At 39.0% G+C, this 18579-nt stretch overlaps 1 protein-coding gene across 2 annotated transcripts in view; it reads right to left on the minus strand.

Moving 5' to 3' along the window:
• Positions 1 to 18579, minus strand: part of LOC101801566 (very long chain fatty acid elongase 4) — a 47134-nt gene that overhangs the window by 17193 nt on the left and 11362 nt on the right. The window contains exon 2 of one of the 2 annotated variants that reach the window (XM_038166797.2): positions 20 to 715. The gene's annotated coding sequence lies outside the window, so the exon portion shown is untranslated. Of the gene's footprint in view, positions 1 to 19; positions 9876 to 18579 lie in introns of those variants that run through there. The other variant, XM_005012644.6, reaches the window with a different exon arrangement.

Raw genomic sequence — 18579 nt, forward strand, 5'->3', positions numbered from 1 at the left:
ACAGGAGTGAACCACTGACCTTTAGTCTCACACTTGGGAGCCTAGCCAAATCTTCATGTGGGAGCCAGACCAGCATTTCTTCTGCAGATTTCTTCAGGACATGACATGACAGCTTTTCAAACAGTAGAAAATGAAGAATCATGCCTAGACAATACTCTGGAAAACAGTCTGTTGGACAATACCTGAAAAACAGTCTGTTTGGAGCATTGCTTCAGCCCATCACAGGTAGCCATTAGTTTTCATTTTTTGTGCTCAAATTCAGTCAAGACCACAAAAAGAGAAAGCAGAGAATGGTAGGAACACACACCCACTCACTCATTTATTCATTCACTCAAGGAAAGGAGAGCAAATTCAGGGGGAATTGTCCCCTTATATCCAAGCTCTGGGTAGTCACATTTGCTGATTTTAAACAAACATGAAAAATTATTGAGTTTGACAGTGATACCAAGTTTTCCTATCTGTGATCTTCGGCAGTCATACCAAGGAACAATACAGAGAGCCTTAAATGGCACTGGCTTAAATCAGTAATTGTGATTTATGTGATTCATTCCTCTGTGGAAATACCAATGCTGAGACAGCACTCAGGCTCTATCCCACCAATAAGCAGTGCAATGCCATGCTCTGTGGTTCTGCTTGGTCATCTGAGGTGTACCTGCATCTGGGGTGCATACATTCCCTGTTATTTTTCCAGTGGACATGGTTTATTAGCAGAACTCTGAAAAAAAGAGAGTAGCATTATAATGCAGTTCCACTGCATTTTGTCAGTTACCAGATAAGTCATAAGCACTTCTGAAGGGCAAAACACTGAAGATTAGCTTTTGACAATGGGATAATTAGAAATATCATGTGATAGGAGGTTTTGATCCAAACACATCCCTCTGTTAATGCTGTTGGACAACTAATATGCTTCATGACATGGAAATTATAAGGGAGATTAATCACCTTTAGAAAAGGTGATTTAGGATGTGGGCTTTGAGGTTGGAGGTATCAGAAGGGTAACCCAGATTAGGAGAAAGTTGGACTAACCTTTAGTATCATGGTTTGTTTATTTTTTTATTTTTATCCAAGTTGTCATTGCTTCAGGTTCAAGGACACAACAGTCTACATGCCGTTTTTTTGTTGTTGTTGTTGTTGTTGTTTGTTTGTGGTTTTTTGTTTGTTTGTTTGCTTGCTTTTTTGTTTTTCATAATTTTCCATAAATATCCTTTCTCAGAGTTTTTAATTTCACTTTTGCCAATAAAATTCATTTCTAAAGTTTTGGTGCCCAAATTCTTAAAAGGTTTGGGTGATTTATCTGTGTGAGTCAGTAAATTAGACAAGCCTTTTCCATCTGTTATTATGTATAGATGAGAATATTTTATTACTGTTTTCTAGTAATTTTAAGTAATGTTTGCTGAGAAGATATTTATATGGTAGTATAAAACTCAGGAATACAGACACAAAATTTTCACAGAATCACAGAATCACAGAATCACACAGGTTTCCATCAAACCTTTCTACACTGGAAAACAAACAAACAAATAAACAAACAAAAACATAATCTAAATGAATTTTCACAAGTGCACTTCATTTGAGGCAAAGTATGATATTACTGATGTAAGCTGAAATGAGTTCTTCCAAAAACTACCATGAAGTGTATTTCATTTTTTCAAACTTGTCCTGTTCCTGAAGTATTCCCAATGGTACTATTGCAGATGTTCATTAGCATGACTGGCAGATGGACAGATTGCATCAATAACATGGTACTTTGTGCACTTCTATGATGGGTGGCCTTTGATGGATTTCAGTACAACTGTCAGAGCAAGTCTATGGGGAACATAGCCTCGTGGCTTTCAGTTTCATGAAACAGAAAAAAAATATAACTCTTTCACTGCAGAAGTATTAAGGGAGCTCTGAATGCCAAAGTGAATTGAGTTTTTCATTCAGTGACTGGTCAAGAAGAAAAGGTGTTGTAGGAATATGTATTGCTGGCATAGTAAAAGCAATTCAGTTATGTATAATATACGACAGTCAGTTCAGGCAAGTCAATCTGAGATTTAAAAGATTGCATATTCTACCTATTTTAAAACCTACAAATTTCTTTCACACTACATTGGTGTTTTCCACAAATTAGTTATCAATATTAATACCATCAGTAAAATAGTTCTGAGAGGTTCTACCCAATACAGTGTTTGTTGTTTAGTCTTCTGATTGTTCTGAACAAAACTGTTAAAAGAACACACTAACAAAAAACCTGTTTCAATACTTGAGAAAGATAAAGAGAAGTGGATCAGTTTGATCTGGATATCCAGGCTACATCCTTCTGATGCTCTTTACACCACAGTGGAGGCTTATCAGATCTGACAAGCTTTTGTGCTTTGCTTTACCCACCTACACCTCATAAGAAACAGATATGCTTTTGTACTCATCTAGATTTCAAAACATAATGGGTTCTAACTTCACCTCTTTTAGCCATGCTCCTTCTAGTTCTGGGCATTTAGCTAACTCTCTTGTAAAATAAGACCAAAATTACTTAACTACCTAAAAAGTTTCTTTCAATATAGATAAAATTGCTTGAAAAAGTGAGAACTGTTTCTTGATATTAACCAAGTTATTACACCAAATTTAAGACCTTTTTTTTTTCTTTTTTTTTTTTTTTTTTTAACTTTTTCCAGTTTTTAGGCCATCATTATATTATTTCAGTCATCCACAGAGTCAAAACCAAGTTGTATAAAGTGGAAAAGTCTCAAAGTCTTAGACCTGATATCCAATTTATTTTCATTTTCCCAGTGTTACAAAGGTATAAGCCATGTTCAAGGAACTTTAATAATCAACAACAATTAAAAAAAAAAAAAAAAAAAAGGCTGAGGTAAGTTTACTAAACAAGCAAATTGACTTTCTTTATCAGCTCTAAATTGCAGGGAGGCATGGGGTGATAGTGAAAACAGTGAAAGACAAGATCTTTTCTGCAGTGGAACACAACTTCAAGTGATATCACCAGCCTGCTGAAGTCAACAAAACAACAAATAATAGCAGAAGGAGTTTCAAGCTGGTTTAAAGAATATCTGACCAGCTAAGGCACCAAAACCTTAACTATCAGTACACATTTAAAGATCTGAGGAGGTCAGATGCCTCCTGAAACTTGCATATCCCTTGGAAGACTTGAATGCCAACAAATTCACTTCATATGCAATTTAGCTGATGTATGTATGTATGAAATGTATGTATGAAACTTATGCTTCCGGATGCCTGACCAGAGGTGAAGTCCGAAGGATGACTTACAGCACTAGGTTTGCAACATACATATAAGGTGGTACTTTCCTGACCAGCTTCATCTGACATGAAGGGTACAGGAGAAGGAGAGACTTCAATAAGGTATAAATGCAAACGGTGCATATGTACCAGCACAGAAAGAAAGTCCCCCCTAAATCAAGTCTCTAATTCAGCTCATGTCTACATCTACACTCTTGCTAAAGAAGATCTAGAGCTACCTGTGGGATAATATGCCTCATATGGTGTGTGTAAATAATCAAAAATCAAAATTATGAGAAGTTCAAGAAAGACAGGATCATACTGTTAATGCTACCAGCAGATGAAGTACTACCTTATTACTTGGCAAGACTGTCATCCAAACAAAGCTCTGAACTTCTGAAATAGCATCTTCATGAGCAGATTTGTCAAGGGATATTCATGTAATCCCACCCTACCTTCCACTTTTTAATATCACATCAGCATTCAATTGCTAGTGACAGAAATAAGTAACAGCTGTTTTTATGAGTACTCTTGCAAGAATGTGTAACATAATAATAGATGTTTTTATGGTAATAGAATTTCCTACAGAATACTAATTGAATGACTCAGTTTGTTATGTTTATATGCAATTACCAGCTCGTGTATATTTCTGGAGAAATACAGCTAAATGTATTTCTGTATTATGAAGTTCATTTTGAAGAATATTTTAGAGGTGATTTAAGGTGATATCAATCATCATTGCAAGACTCTGAAAACCATTGAATCATACAATCATAGAATTGTTTTGGTTGGAAGGGACCTTAACAACCAGTTCCAACCCCCCTTCCAGGAGTAGGGATATGTGCCACTAGACCAGGTTGCTCAAAGTCACATCCAGCCTTGCCTTGAACATTTCTAGGGATGGGGAAGATGTAAAACACTTCATTTTAAAAGAGTTTATTTTCATGACAATTGTTGCCTGCTATACTTTTCACTATGTGAAAACCTTGAGTGGTTCCAAATGTACCAAACTTTTCAGTATATTTGGCTATAGTCCACAAAGCTATTGTGCATAAAAAAAATCGAAACTCTTGCCTCTTTTGAACAAACAGAAGCCCATAAGTACATTGAAACTCTTGAAGGAAGAAGCTCCTTCTGGCACAGGAATTCTGTTCCTGTATTGCCTCACTTCTACGCCATGCAGCTAATTGCACAGACCTTGGAAGGTTTACAGGAAGATAACAGGAAATAAAGGTTTTGGCATAAGTGCTGAGAAGCCTGTCTCTGTGCTTAGGACTGGAAAATTACAGCATAGTCTTAAAAAAACATATTTTTTTTTGGAGCACAGATTTTTCAGTGTCATTCTTCTGCATATAATATATGAAGTATATGCCGTGGACTCAGAAAAGCTCATCAGCCTCTCTTTGCCTCAGTTCCTAAACTGTAAACCAGAGGGAAAACTTGCCTATCTCACAGGAGTGTGGTGAAGGTGACCTACAGTTAGAGGCAATGAGTCTATACCAGCCATGTTCTGCCAGTTTGGGTGCAAGAACTGTGTTCTATTTCTGACTCTAAAGCTATTATATTTGTGACATTGGGCAATAAAATTACAGATAAAGATAACTAAACTTAGGTGTCAACATATATGTGTCTACTTCAGTATTAGATCCTATTATACCTAAAGAAGCTCTAAGAACCAATTTGGCTGCCCACACAAAGGCACCTTTTAGCATTCAGGATACCCCAAGGTATCTCATTTGACCTCCTGCTCACCAGAAGGCAAAGGATTCCTTCAGCTTTTGTGCCGTATCTGTAAGTTCCACATGGATATCAGAGGTTCCCTAAGGCATCTCCAGTGGCATTAGATACCTATGCATAGGTTTCTGATTAAGTCCTCTTTATTTCTATTCCCACCTTTTGTCAGTATGTTATTGCCTACTTACTTGACCAGTTCTTTAAAGAAAGAGTTTCTCATTACATGTTTTTATTACAAAGCATCAACTTTGGTGGTAGGAGCCTGAAATATCCTTGTCTTCAAGAGTGCATTTCTGAATGATGTAGAGGCCTAGAGAACTCAGAAACCTTTGAGTTTCATCTCTAAATTTACTGAATGGTCATCATGACTTGAATTTGTATTGTGTGAAACCTGGGCCATTACTAGTAAGGGGAAGTGACCTAATGCTGATTCTAATTATTCAAAAACCCTCCTAGAAACAAGCCAAATAATATCTTAATCAATTGGGTATAAGGGTATTTTACACACAAAACTGCAGTCTTTAGGGATGGTGAGAGAAAACAAGTTTTTCATGCTGAAATCTTGGCCTGAAGTGAGGAGCCAAAAGAAAGAAAGGGTGGAACAGATGAGCTTTCATCTAGATATTAGGATGGGGGTTACCTCACCTAGCTTTATATGCTCAGTTCTGAACTGGTGACTCCAGTATCCATGAATAGTTGCACAAAAAAATAGGATCCTCATGGAACCAGCTTGCCTACAGTAACTCAGAAGCCAGTTATAGAAAGGACTTGCCATCTAGACTTGCTTCTCTCTCTCCATTTACTATAGAAAGGGTCACTGATTATGAGCTCAGAATCAGTGCAAAAAAGGTGGAAGGAGGAATCCCAGCCCAAGGGATGTCAGGAATATTACTCTAGTCCTAGAGCTCTACAAAGCACACAGAATGAACTAGCTTGTTCAAAACCTCTGATACAGACAGCACTTGGTACCTGTATACAAAACCAGACCTCAATGTTTACAATATGCATGAGCCACACAGGCAGAATATACATTGAATTGCTGCTGCCACTAGTGCAGTATCCTCATAATAAGACTACAGTGCAATACCTGTCTGGTCTGCAATGATTGCCACTGTCTCTTGTTTGTCCACCCAAAGTCAAGGGAATACAAAAACATTACAAACTTCTCCTTTTAAGACTCAAGTGCTTCATGTTTTTTTAAGTTTTCCTCTTGCATTTCAGTCCCAAGCATAACCATCAATAGCACTGAACTGAGAATGAATTCTGACCTGCTGTTCTTATCGAAGGGAAAATATTTGCCAGTGAGCATCCATTGTGACTGGAGAAGAAGTGTCATTTTCTCTACCTGTACCCTACCTACCTATTCTTCCACTATCCACACCAAGGTCCACAGTACAGGAAAGAGGATGATCTTGTAATCAGAATGCTGGAATGAAGAAGCAAAGCATGTGTATTCTGAGTTCAAATTCAAATGCTCTGAAATAACACAACAAAATCTGTCAACCTTATGGGGATTGTGACAGTTTAAAGACACAATTCTCTCTTCTTGTTCACCTGGAAGACATTAATCTCACTTTCCCTCTGCAAAGATGTCTACTTCAGATTAGTTTTACCTAAATCTCTCTGTGATGCCACCATGCTTTCATACCCTTCTGCCTCAATCCTACACCTGGAGAAACCTCCCTGTCAAAGTATGTATGGCTACTGTTTCACTCCTTTTCACCTTAAAGTCTTTCATTCTAATAATGCCTGCAAATCACTGATGTGGTACTCAAAAGGTAACTGACAAACCAGGATGTCTCTGTAACTCTAACCACTTTTCTCCACTTTATTCCCATTTTGCCTACTCCTACCTTTATTCTGCCTATGCCTGCAAAGCATTTAATCCTATATAACATGCAGATTGCAAGCTCTTCAGGTTCCAATTCCCTCTACAGTGACTACAAAAGTACTTATAATAGCAATACAAATTGAGGATGCAAAATCTTCTTTCCTCCTCCAGTGATGTGGTATGTCAGCACCCAATGATCTGGAAACCAAATAGAGCACATATTTATAGGAACCAGAAATTGAACGATTCAACTTTCCATCTTCTAATAGTGGATCGTGTAGCCAATAGGTAATACATCATGTTCCAATCTGTGTCCTTCAGGTGCAATTACAGTTTGGAAAAGAGCAAACACCTTCCTGAAATTGCTTTGCATTTACAATAACAAAAAAGATTTGGCTTTGTTATGACCCTTCCATAATCTGAATCTATTCATGGCCTATGAAAATAGAAAGCTTTGCCTTGAATTACTATAGATCATAAGAAAAGGTACAGTGACATGAAGTCCTTATTGGGGCAAAATACCTTTCTTCAGACTAACAGTGAGTACTTGCTTACTGCAGGGGGACTTTGTCTGGGATTTGTATACTGCTATCACAGTAATGAAGGTAGCATAGGTAAGCAATAGGAAAATGCTTTTCCATTTCCTGTATAGGCCTCCATTTACAGAAGGAAAAACAAACAAACAAACAAAAAACAAAACAAAACAAAACAAAAACAAAAAACAACTTCAGACTTCAGTTATGGCAGTCTCCTTCAGTTAGCTGTAAATCAGTCCATAACTAGCAAGACCATACGCAGTCAAACAGCTGCAGAACTGCGTCATAGATGTGAGTGACGTGAACCCTTTTTAACTCCTTGGGGTGTTATGAAGTTTAATTACTGTTTACATATGCTTGGAGATCTTCAGATAAAAGGTAATGTGTTCATATGAAGCATTGTTAATATCACTGTTGCTGCTGGCCAGTAGAGTCCTCATAAAGGTGGATAAATAAATAAATTAGCCAGAGTAACATGCAGGAATTTTCTCTCCTCCTACTGCAGTGTGCAGCAATAGGAAATCTATGGTTTTCCATTCCCCTGCAACAGCATGATGTACTAGAGAAAGTTGTCCTAGACTATAATCAGAAGTCCTAATGTCTTTACAGGCTATAGGCCAAATACTAAGTGATCATGTGGATTAGCAATCCTGCTTTAGTAGCTCAGTATAGTTCAGACCGCAGCATACATTCCTTCCCACTTTAACTATTGAAAGAAGCTTGCAACGGATCCATTCAGTATTGCACTTGCTCCTGGGCTTGCAGTTTTGTCTTTGTTGCCCTCCAGTGTTTTGGAACACAATTTTACTAATATCAGTATAGAAAATAAACATTCTTAGTAATAGCATATACTCCTAATTGGAAGTCAACACACTACCATCTAGAGAAGAAAACAATTTGCCACAGGAGATACAATGTAATGCAAAGCAGACACTGACATTGGAAAGAAGGACTCTTTATGAGTATGCAGATCACATACTTCAATCTCATTTGTTTGCTAACATAATGGATAGTGTACAGCTTGTTCCCTTCATATCCAACATACCAAGGAAGCCTTTCAAATGACTTTTTGTTATGAAGAGATTTAGATAATTAAATGGGATATAGTATTAGACAATTAAAATATGATTACAAGACTATGACTAGGAATGTCAAAACTAATGATATAAGGAAAGAGGGCACAGTCAAGGGAAAATCTTATTTATTTATTTGTTTGTTTTTCAATAAATGTTCACATGGTTCGCAGGCTTACGTGAGGTGGGGGTACCTCTAAAGAGATGAGGATATCTTGACAAAGTAGAACAGAAACAGAGGCAGAGGAGTTTTATGAGTTGCTTGAAGTAGTCTAGAAGTAGGAGTGCCCTAGGTCTCTTTATTTCTAGTTCCTTCACTGTGGTTTGTCTGTGCACTCAAATGAGAATAATATGCTGAACCTCAGGTTGCTGGTTCCATCTTTCTTCCAAATGGGTAACACAGAAACACAGATCTAATGGTTTCCTTCTGCTCCCTGCAAAAAGTATGCATTTAGGACTTCAGTAAGTAAAAACATGTTGCCAGCCTAAGTAGTCTGGTTTGTGCAGTGAACTTCTGACCAGTAGTGTAATAGCCATCCACATAATTTATCATTAGGTTCCTACCACCCCATTAGCAAATAGATTCTCTTGGGCATTTTGCAGCCTCCTCTCCTGAGCTCTGTTCCTCAGGAGTAACTACTTAGAAAAACAACAGCCACTACAGTCAAAGGTGGTGAGTTAAGGGCTTAATTTGACATCTGAGCACTTGCAGTCATATTCTGAGAAGCTCTTGTTTCCCTTGCTGTGAACCCTGCTAGCTCACTAACATTTTGAGATTCCTCTACTTAAAGACACTGATTAACATGCACTGGTCTTGCTAGTGGTCAATGTTTAATACATGCAGGTATTCCTGCCCCTGTTATCCCAAGCAGACATAATTTTCCCCACATCCCCAGTCTTTGGGTTTCATTATCACTTTCCAGTAAGTATTATCCAAAGTTCAGGAATCATCACCGTCGCATCCTCCAGATCTTCACTCCTGTTCTCCACTTGAAAGTCTTAACTCTTAAACATGCTACAGAATAAATAAGGTAATGAAAATAGTACAAAGTCCAGCCTCAGGAAGTGTAAGTTCACATACTGTTTATCTCAGAAATTAAGCTATTTTAAAGCATATTTTTTATTATTATTACTGAAAAATTGTTGTTCTCAAACAAGAAAACCCCTCTCTGGAAGTAGATTAGCCACTGTATAGTCAATAAAATATCAAAATAAATTTGTGCTGGGCAAAAAAAATGTTAAATGCTACCTAATAAGCCTGGCAGGAGGGCATGCTTCTTTACAGAAACTGAAAAGAGGATGACACTGGACAATTAACAACTAAGATGCTGTCAGGGGGATGATATCCATCAGAAAATGTCTAGTCTTTGAGATGTACTGGTAGGGCCCTGTGTATGCACACGCCAAGCAGAAAAAGCAGTGGCCTCACTATATATGTTGTGGCATGGTTGTAACCTGCCAGGAACACTGAAAAGGCTTGAATTGTACTTCTTCTGGCCACTGAAAATAGCCTTTGACTTTGAGCAGGAGCAGGGTTATACACCATGTACTTGCCTCTTTTTTGACCTAGCTTATTTTTTCATTGTGGTTTTCAGGCTAACAGAAATTGTCACTAATATTTCTGGTCTCTGCAGAATTTTCATTTCTTTCAAGAGAGCAAACTAGCAAGCCAAATCTATAAACACAAAGCATTATGCATTTTATTGAGACTGGAATAAGAACCATCAGGAACAGTTACACAGATAAGTATATATATATATATAATTTCTACCACTAGAGGCCTGTAATGTTCTGCATATTTGGCAAAAAGCATATGATCTGTCAGTGGCACAAGAGTACCTTAAGTAAAAATCTGCATAATATTTTTAAAGAAGATTCTGCACATTTTATTTTAACGTCCTAAAACAACTCTGCCAAAGACATAACAAATTTCTCATAACATAATAAGAAACTATTTGGTAGTTTAATAAGACCATAAGAGAGAACACTCAATAACTAAATCAGGTAATATCTATGCACATGTACAACTTTCCTCAGCTCTCTTTAGAACTCATGGACTGATCCCTCATGTAATGTTACTCAGATTGAGATCTACTGGGCAGACACACAGCCAGCTAGTTTCCAGTTAGGAATAAGCACAAGTTTAGGAATAAATCTTTACACACTGTATTCTTGTGCATTTGATTTGAAGATACAGCCTGACATCTTACCTGTTATTGGTACTGTGAAATATGTACCTTTCCTATACATGAAGGCTATACTAATGCTGTTGGAGCAGAGTTTTTGTTTTTGTTGGAGATTGCTTATGTTTTACTGTTTGATAACTCTGTTTTGTTCTAGGGATTATTTTTTTTTTTTCCTTGGGTATAAATAAACAAGCTGAGTCCTCAAACCAGTGTTGTTTTTTTTTAGTGCTGACATCCTCCAGGTTGCCACTGCAGGTCTAACAGCAACTCCTGTGCTCTGAGTCCCTTACAAGCTGGCCATAGGTACATGGGTAGAGCCAGTAACATTTCATGATATTGATTTCAGAGCCCATGCTCATTTCTTACAAGTCATGGCATATGTTTCATTGGAAGCATTTGCAAAGGAAGGTGAGAAATGGCAGGAGAAATTGCTTCCTGAGATAACATTTATCTCAATTAAATTTACCTATCTGGAAGTTAGATGTCTTCAGCAAATCCACAGCCAGTGGAGACATACCAGCATCATTAGAAGATGTGTCCCTGTACCACTAACTGTTAAATCAATCACAGAGTGGCATGAATCACCTGGTATCAGTACCTAGCTTTTTATACTAAGAAAAGAAAGCTTAGAGAATGAACACAGAGTTTATGCCTAGGTATTAGATAGTTCAGTTCAAGCAGTGTCCCTTACATGTCTTCTAGTCTCTTTATTGACAACAGTACTGAGAGTATGTGGTTTTGAGTCTCTCAGCTTAGGGCTCTGCAGTAATATCTCTGTGTGGAGCATAATGCAAAACAAGCAAAGTCTAGTGTAAAGAAATGGAGAAGCTTTGATTTGTTAGTGCTTCCTTCCCCACTTACATGAGTGTACCGTGACCATGTAAAAGATAGGGTAGTCAGACTTACCCACAGCCCCTAGGCCATTCTTCTAAGAGCTGACCAAATTCACAGTGAAAAGGCTATGTTTTAGATAGCCTTTGAGATCTGTGTAGCAGGTGCTGCACTTCCCTGCTCTGCTCTTCCTACTTGTGTAGCACTGCTATCCTCTTTGAACTGAGAATCAAAGGTCACCACAGAGTCTGAGAGGAGAAAATCAAGTGAGGAAGCAAAAGGAGGGAGAGCTTTGGAGATGGAAGTACCTCCCCTGCTATCCAAGCCAAAGCCTGAAGGTGACTCACATCCTCCTCTGCACTAGTTCTTGCACTGCTCCTATACTGGGGAGCTTCATGAGCTGTTCTTCCTTTTTTTTTTTTTCCCTTTCCCTCCTCGCCTCTGAAATGATCCAAAAATTCCTCCTCCTCCCCATGAATGACCTTCCTAAAATTCTTTCCCCAGAAAGTGAGCTGTTCTGCTTGGTCACTGGCATATCCAAGTCCTGTTATTATGCATTGCTCCAGGCACCAAACAAGCCTTTAGGCATTTACTGCAAAACAGCATAGCAAATCTGACAAACTTGGTAGAATACACATTCAAAGTCAGGTTCTCAGCAGATATAAACTGATGTATCTCTAGACCAAAGATGACCCTCAATACTCACTTGAGACAATCTGTACAAAATGCCCCAGTAAAGTCTTTGAAAGCTTTCTGGTTTTAAACTGGTGTAGCTTTACTGATTTTAAACTGTGCTGCTTCTAATTCAAAACAGCACAGGAATGTTCGATAACAGCCTTATTGTGTGCCTCAGTGCATGAGCAAAACCCATCTTCCCACACACAGAAAGGAGATATCTTATAAAATAAAGTGTCAGCTTTAGTTAGCATAGTAACATGCTGAATTTTCATATTGAAATACAGCATATTGAAGAGCTGATAAACAAATCCTCAGAGCTGAAGCTTCAAATAGGACAAGACAGCAAAGCAGAATTATGCTGCCTTTTCCCAGCTATAGATTTGGTGCAGTAACTCTGGGGAACAGAGACCATCTAAATCTCCATGTTCCTGGCACCACTGAGTATTTATTTTTTCTGACAGTGCAGAAGAGCCAGAGGACTGGGTGACCCTGGGAAGTTGATCAGCTTCCAACTCCAGTAAATTCTTGCCATAGGAAGCTAGTATTCCCTTTTTAGGGTTCCTAAAGAATATATGCACCCCTAGAATAATCAGGCTTGCTTTCTCCCTGTCTCAAGACCTCATCAGTAAGCTGATGTAAATGTTGCAAAAAATATGTGGGAAGTACAGAACTACTCATTCTCTCACGCTAAAACAAGTCCTTCAGCCTGGCAGAGGCCACCCTTTAAATAAACCTTTAGCTTTGCACAAAAGAGACTAGATCACTCAGCTGCTGTTAGCAGGTGTAGTTACTCTGATGTCAGTGGATATCAGCTGAGGCTCATGTCAGACCTTTGTCTTGTGCCCATATGCTTCACAGGACAGTGGTGCCAAACTGTTGTATTTTAAACAATCACTCAACTCCTGGAATTAATAAAAAACAAAACTAAGCCTTCTAGAAATGGAGACAGAACACCTCAGTGCAACTCCATTGAAAATTGTTCCCCTGCCCTGCACTGCACAGTGAAAACATGAGGAGTCATCAAAGCAAAAGTGGGTAGTAACAGCCAAGTGACCAGGTCTGGGGATGAAACCTGCAAAACCAAATCTTGTTTTCACCAACTCTGCAATGAGCTTTCCTTGGCACTTCTGGAAATCCCTTGTCTTCCCACAGAATAAGGACATTCGCACCAATGCCCTTTAGAAAAGCAAACTCAACACTCCACTGAAAGATTTACGAGTGCCAACTTCTCTATTTCTGTCCTCCCTCTTTAGAAGCAAAGGTGTTCATGCTGTCTAGCTGAAGACTACTAGCTTAAAAATTTCTAGTGTGGAGACATCCCTTCATTCCTGATTGACTGTATAGCAAAATGAGTCTTTAATGTCAGTTCTCTGAATGACTTAAAAAAGATCCAAACACAAATAAAATATTTCAGGCTTTGCAAAATGAAATGATTTCAGTAAAGCCATGAAGACATTTCAGACTCACCAAACCCTGGCCAAAATATTCTGCTTAATCCATGATGATTGGTCAGAAGTTGCAGCAGAGGTTATGCCAACTAGATATAAGGATAAGAAAATCACCATGAGAGTGGTGCCACACTGGAACAACTCAGCCATACTTATGGTGGAATCACCATCCTTGGAGATTTTCAGACCTTGACTTCAGTGAAAAAACATGTCACCAAGCAAAACAGAAAGTCTGTAGATGAAGATGCAGACTGGGTTGGGCAGGAACTACCCATGTTCTGGAGCATAATCTTAGCCACTGCCTATATCATGGAATAGTAGAATATCCTGAGTTGGAAGGGACCCATAAGGATCATCTTGTCAAACTCCTGGCTCCACACAGGACCACACAAAAATCAGACCATATGTCTGTGTTGTCCCAATACTTCTTGACCTCCAGCAGGCTTGATGTCATGACCAAGACCCTCAGGAGCCTGTTCCAGAGCCCAACCATCCCCTCACTCAAGAACGTTGAGTTTCAAGAACATCTAATTTGAACATGCTCTAATGCAGCTTCATGCCATTCCCTTGGGTCCTATCATTGGTCCCCAGAGAGCAGAGCTCAGCGCCTGCCCCTCCATTCCCTTTATGAGGAAGCTGCAAATCACCATGAGGTCTCCCCTCAGTCTCCTCTTCTCCAGGGTGAACAAAGTGACCTCAAGCTACTTCTCATATGTCTTGCCATCTAGGGACTTCACCATCTTTGTAGACTTCCTTTGGAAATTCTCTAATAGCTTTATGTCCTTCTTGTATTGTGGCCACCCAGATTTTGCACAGTACTTGAGGTGAGGCCACAACAGTACAGAGAAGAGCAAGACAATCACTTCCCTTGATCAGCTAGCAATGCTGTGTCTGATAGACCCCATGGTACATTTAGCCCTTTTGGTGTCAAGGCATGCTGTTGACTCATATTCAACTTGCTGTTGACCAGAGGCCTTAGATCCCTTTCTGCAAGTCTGCTGTCCAGCTTCCCACCCCCATCTGTAAGTAGAGCCGGGGTTGCCCCATTCCAGATGCAGAACCTGGCACTTGCACTTGTTAAACTTCATGCTGTTGGTTGACGGGCTGTATAATTTGTCAAGGTCTCTCTGCAAGGCGTCTCTACCCTAAGTGGAGTCAACAGTTCCTCCTAATTCAGTGTCATCTGCAAAGTTACTTAGTGTAACTTCAAGTCCAGCATCCAAGTCATTTATGAAAACATTGAAGAGAACTGGCCCTAAAATGGAGCTATGCAGAACCCTGCTAGTGACTATGCTACAAGCTAAGAAATCACCAAATGATTATAACCCTAGTTTAGCAAAATGTTGGTGAAATAAAATAGACAACATAGGTACTGCTTTATATTCAGAAGTAGGCCCTGCCTTCTATATTAAAAGAACCCATCTCATCAAAAGTTATGCAAATCATCAAGTCTTTCAGCAGTCAAGTACCATTATTGGTGCTGATAAAATATCTGTCCAATGCATGTTTTGCTATGACACTGATAATTATAGTACAAAGTATGATCACTCACCTGCCTGACAAGAGAAATATGACTTCCTAAGATTGGTGGGAAAAACAGACAGACATATGCAAATACACTCACTCTTACTATGCACATACACAGACAGACACAGGTAGTTTTATTTAATAAAAGGAGTCCATACAGTAAAATATATATAAACTTGACCAAAAAAAAAAAAAAAAAGATAGGTTTCACTTTTCTCCTCTCATTTCAGTTTCTTGATTTATGGATATAAGGAACAATTCTCTTGAGAGTTGTTGATAGAGTTTCTGCTTCAACCAACTTTCCATTCAGCACACACACTTGGAGGTGGTATAGCTATTGAGGAGGACACAAATGGAGGAAAAGCAAGTTCCTGCAGGGCTTTCAAAACCAACAGTTAGATGTAGAACTTGTGAGCATCCACAGGCTCGCTTATTTAGCTTGAGCCAGGTTCAAAACAGGCAAGTGCTGGGTAAGTAGCCTCTGTAGCGCTGATAATGCACCTCACTCTCAAACTTCACTTCCTTAATTTCTTGGCACTTGTCTGCTCTGGCATCCACTTTACTTGACATCTGCTACTCACAGCCTCAATGGACAGCTGTGCCCTTTGGGACTTTTGTTCCATTTTCCCCCTGCTATCCAGACTAAGATGGGAAACAATGACAGCAAAAATCACACAAGGAAGGAAAGCATGCTGCATTTATGTGTATTGCTGAGACAAGGAACTGGGGAAAGGAATAACAAAGGCTTGTTTAGCCCTTTTGGAACTTTTCTCCTGAAATACAGACCTGAGTATCTAATCAACAGCTGCTGTTGTGTCATCCTTTATGTTGAGATTTACTATTGTCATGAACTATTAAATTCAGGTAAAGATGCTGTAAAAGTAAAGGTAGAAAGAAGGCCAGTATTTTATTTCCTGTTTCTAGATTTCATTGGAATATTTGGGAATGTGGGGTAGAAATAACTACTTTCTTCCTTGCAGACCTTTTGCCATCTGTGATACTCAGGTACTCAGTTGGCCTAGAAGATTTCTCTGTTTAAAACTGAACTTGCCTAAATCTACTAGTGAGCTAGACAAAACGATCCAGAAAGTAAAGACTGGTTGCTACTGTGAAAGCTGCTAGTATTTTGGCCTTTGATCATGATTGTGCTGCTCAGTTTCTTAGGGGAAATGACTGTAAAACACATCCAGACTTCTGGGGTTTCAGACTGTCAAGTGACTGGAAAGAGACTTGCTGCACTTGTATCCTAAAATTAAGTCACACTGAAAATAAATAAATAAATAATCAGAAGAGTGGACATCGAGTTTTTCTAGCACTTCCATTCACTTGCAAAGGATATTCATATGCTTGTATTAAGAAGGAATCCTGTGTGCTGTTGCCACATCAAATGCACAGGAAACATTCCTTTTGTGATTCCATACGGACCCTTCTGTTGCAACTCTCTATGCATGGAAGGTAATAGGATTTCAGCTGTGAAAAAATGAGAGTCCTCATATGTTCCTATGCTAGTATATCTTGTAGGATTCTCATGAAAACTTGGAGAAGCTTATTTGTTATTTGTTAATTTAATTCAAGGGGATTTTAGTGCAAAAATAGTACTTTGAACATGACAGGCTAGTGCATACACTGATGATTGCTCTCAGACTCGGGGCAAGTGGAGTAGTGGAGTGTTCATTGTGGCTGATGTTTAGAACCATGTTCTGGAACTTTGAACCAAAGACAGACCACTATTGTAACCTTCCTTCAAATTGTGTCTATGAAAAATAAATAAATAAATAAATAAAAACAACAGCAACACACACACACAAAAAAAAAAAAAAAAAAACTTGCTCTTTTTGTGTCTTCTGCACACTGCCATAATATGCACAGCAAAAGATTTGTCAACATTTATAACTCCAGGGTCAGCATTGCTAACCAAATTCATTGAGGCTGTGCTGATTTGCACCATCAGAAAATATGACCCCAAAACTATGCATTTTAGCTTAGTTTGCTTCATGTTTGCAAACTGCAGAACACTGAGAGACAAACTGTGTCCCACTCAGTGGTCACAGAATATGATGGCGCAGACCAAGTTGTTCAATTCTCTATGTAGAGGAGACCATGATCAGGAGCTGTGTACAAAGAGAGAATGTAAATGGAGTGAGTCTATTCCCCATACCCTCTGCCAATGACAAACAGCAAGTGGATGAGGCTCCAGAGATACCAACAGTACTTACTCCACCTACACATCTCTCTGTGGTGTCATGCTAATCCCATCACTACTGCATCTTTTTATCAAGGAAACTCACTCTGCCTTCTAATGGAGCACATTAGGATGCTGATGTGATATTTGTGGTGCAAAAGTCAAAAGCCAGTTCTGTGGTAAAAAGCAGTGGTTCTCTTTCCCGTAGATCTCACTGGGACCCAACCTAGTAACTCAGTCTGTATGACAATTTGCCCCTAAAGACTAATAACATATTACCCTGTTTTAGAGATCATTACCTTCTGCCTACTCTGTTTCTATAACGTCTTTCTGACTGAGCATCCATTAAACTACTCTGTATAAAGCACTGTTAATTCCGGACATGGTGTCTTGTACTTCAGATGAACTCTGGTTCACCCTTGTACTGCTATCTGTTTTCAAATGAGCTGCAGTCCTCCAAATGATCTATACTGACTTGGTAGTCTTACTCTGGTCTCTCTTCATGTGATCATATCATTCTTAGAAACATTAGTTGACTTTGCAATGAAACAGGTCCTTTTTGCATGTTCAAGGGTGCTTTCTAGAATGCTGTGTTACTCTTATCCTGCAACTTAAATCCCCTGCACTCAATGTGATTCTTGTATGCAGAGTGCTGCAACACCCAGAGGATTCTGAGTGGTCAAAATACAGAGAAACAAGTTTAATTGCCAATAAACCACTTTCTCATTCCTCTTGCTGGCTGTTGTTCATGAGAAGGACAGAAATTATAAACCACAGTTACAAGCAAAATATATTCTATGTTCTCATGATTCCCATCAAAACAGCATGGAAGAACTTTGTGGGTTTGGGGGAAATTTCCTGAGTAAAACTTTAGAAACACAACAAAGGGCTATCTCTATGTAGAAGCTGAGGCACAGGACACATTGCAGTTTCCAAGAGCAGATAAAAGTGTGACATACCACAGTTACGTCATATGCAAGAGATTCCCCCACTCCCTCCCTCCAGTCCCTAGAATGAGCTCTGCTGAGAATAGCCAACTTGAGCTTCTGCCTCAGTCCTGCAGGAACAAAACAGGGCAAGCTGTCAGATGCTGAATCAATGGTGGTCATAAACCCAGAATGGCCATCAGCTGCTACTTGGGCAGGAATCTACCTTCAGGGACAGAAAGTCTCAGCATCAGGGAAAACAGCTCAAGCTTTCAGAACTCTCTATGTATGTTTAACACTTTGTATCTGCAAGGGCGTAGGTTCAAGAATGATTCGTGTCACACCTTATATTCTGATTTATCTTAATAGACATTGGAAGGCTTATCTCAGAGTAAC

Source organism: Anas platyrhynchos, chromosome 1 (assembly GCF_047663525.1).
Source record: "Anas platyrhynchos isolate ZD024472 breed Pekin duck chromosome 1, IASCAAS_PekinDuck_T2T, whole genome shotgun sequence".
NCBI classification, from domain to species: Eukaryota; Metazoa; Chordata; class Aves; order Anseriformes; family Anatidae; genus Anas; species Anas platyrhynchos.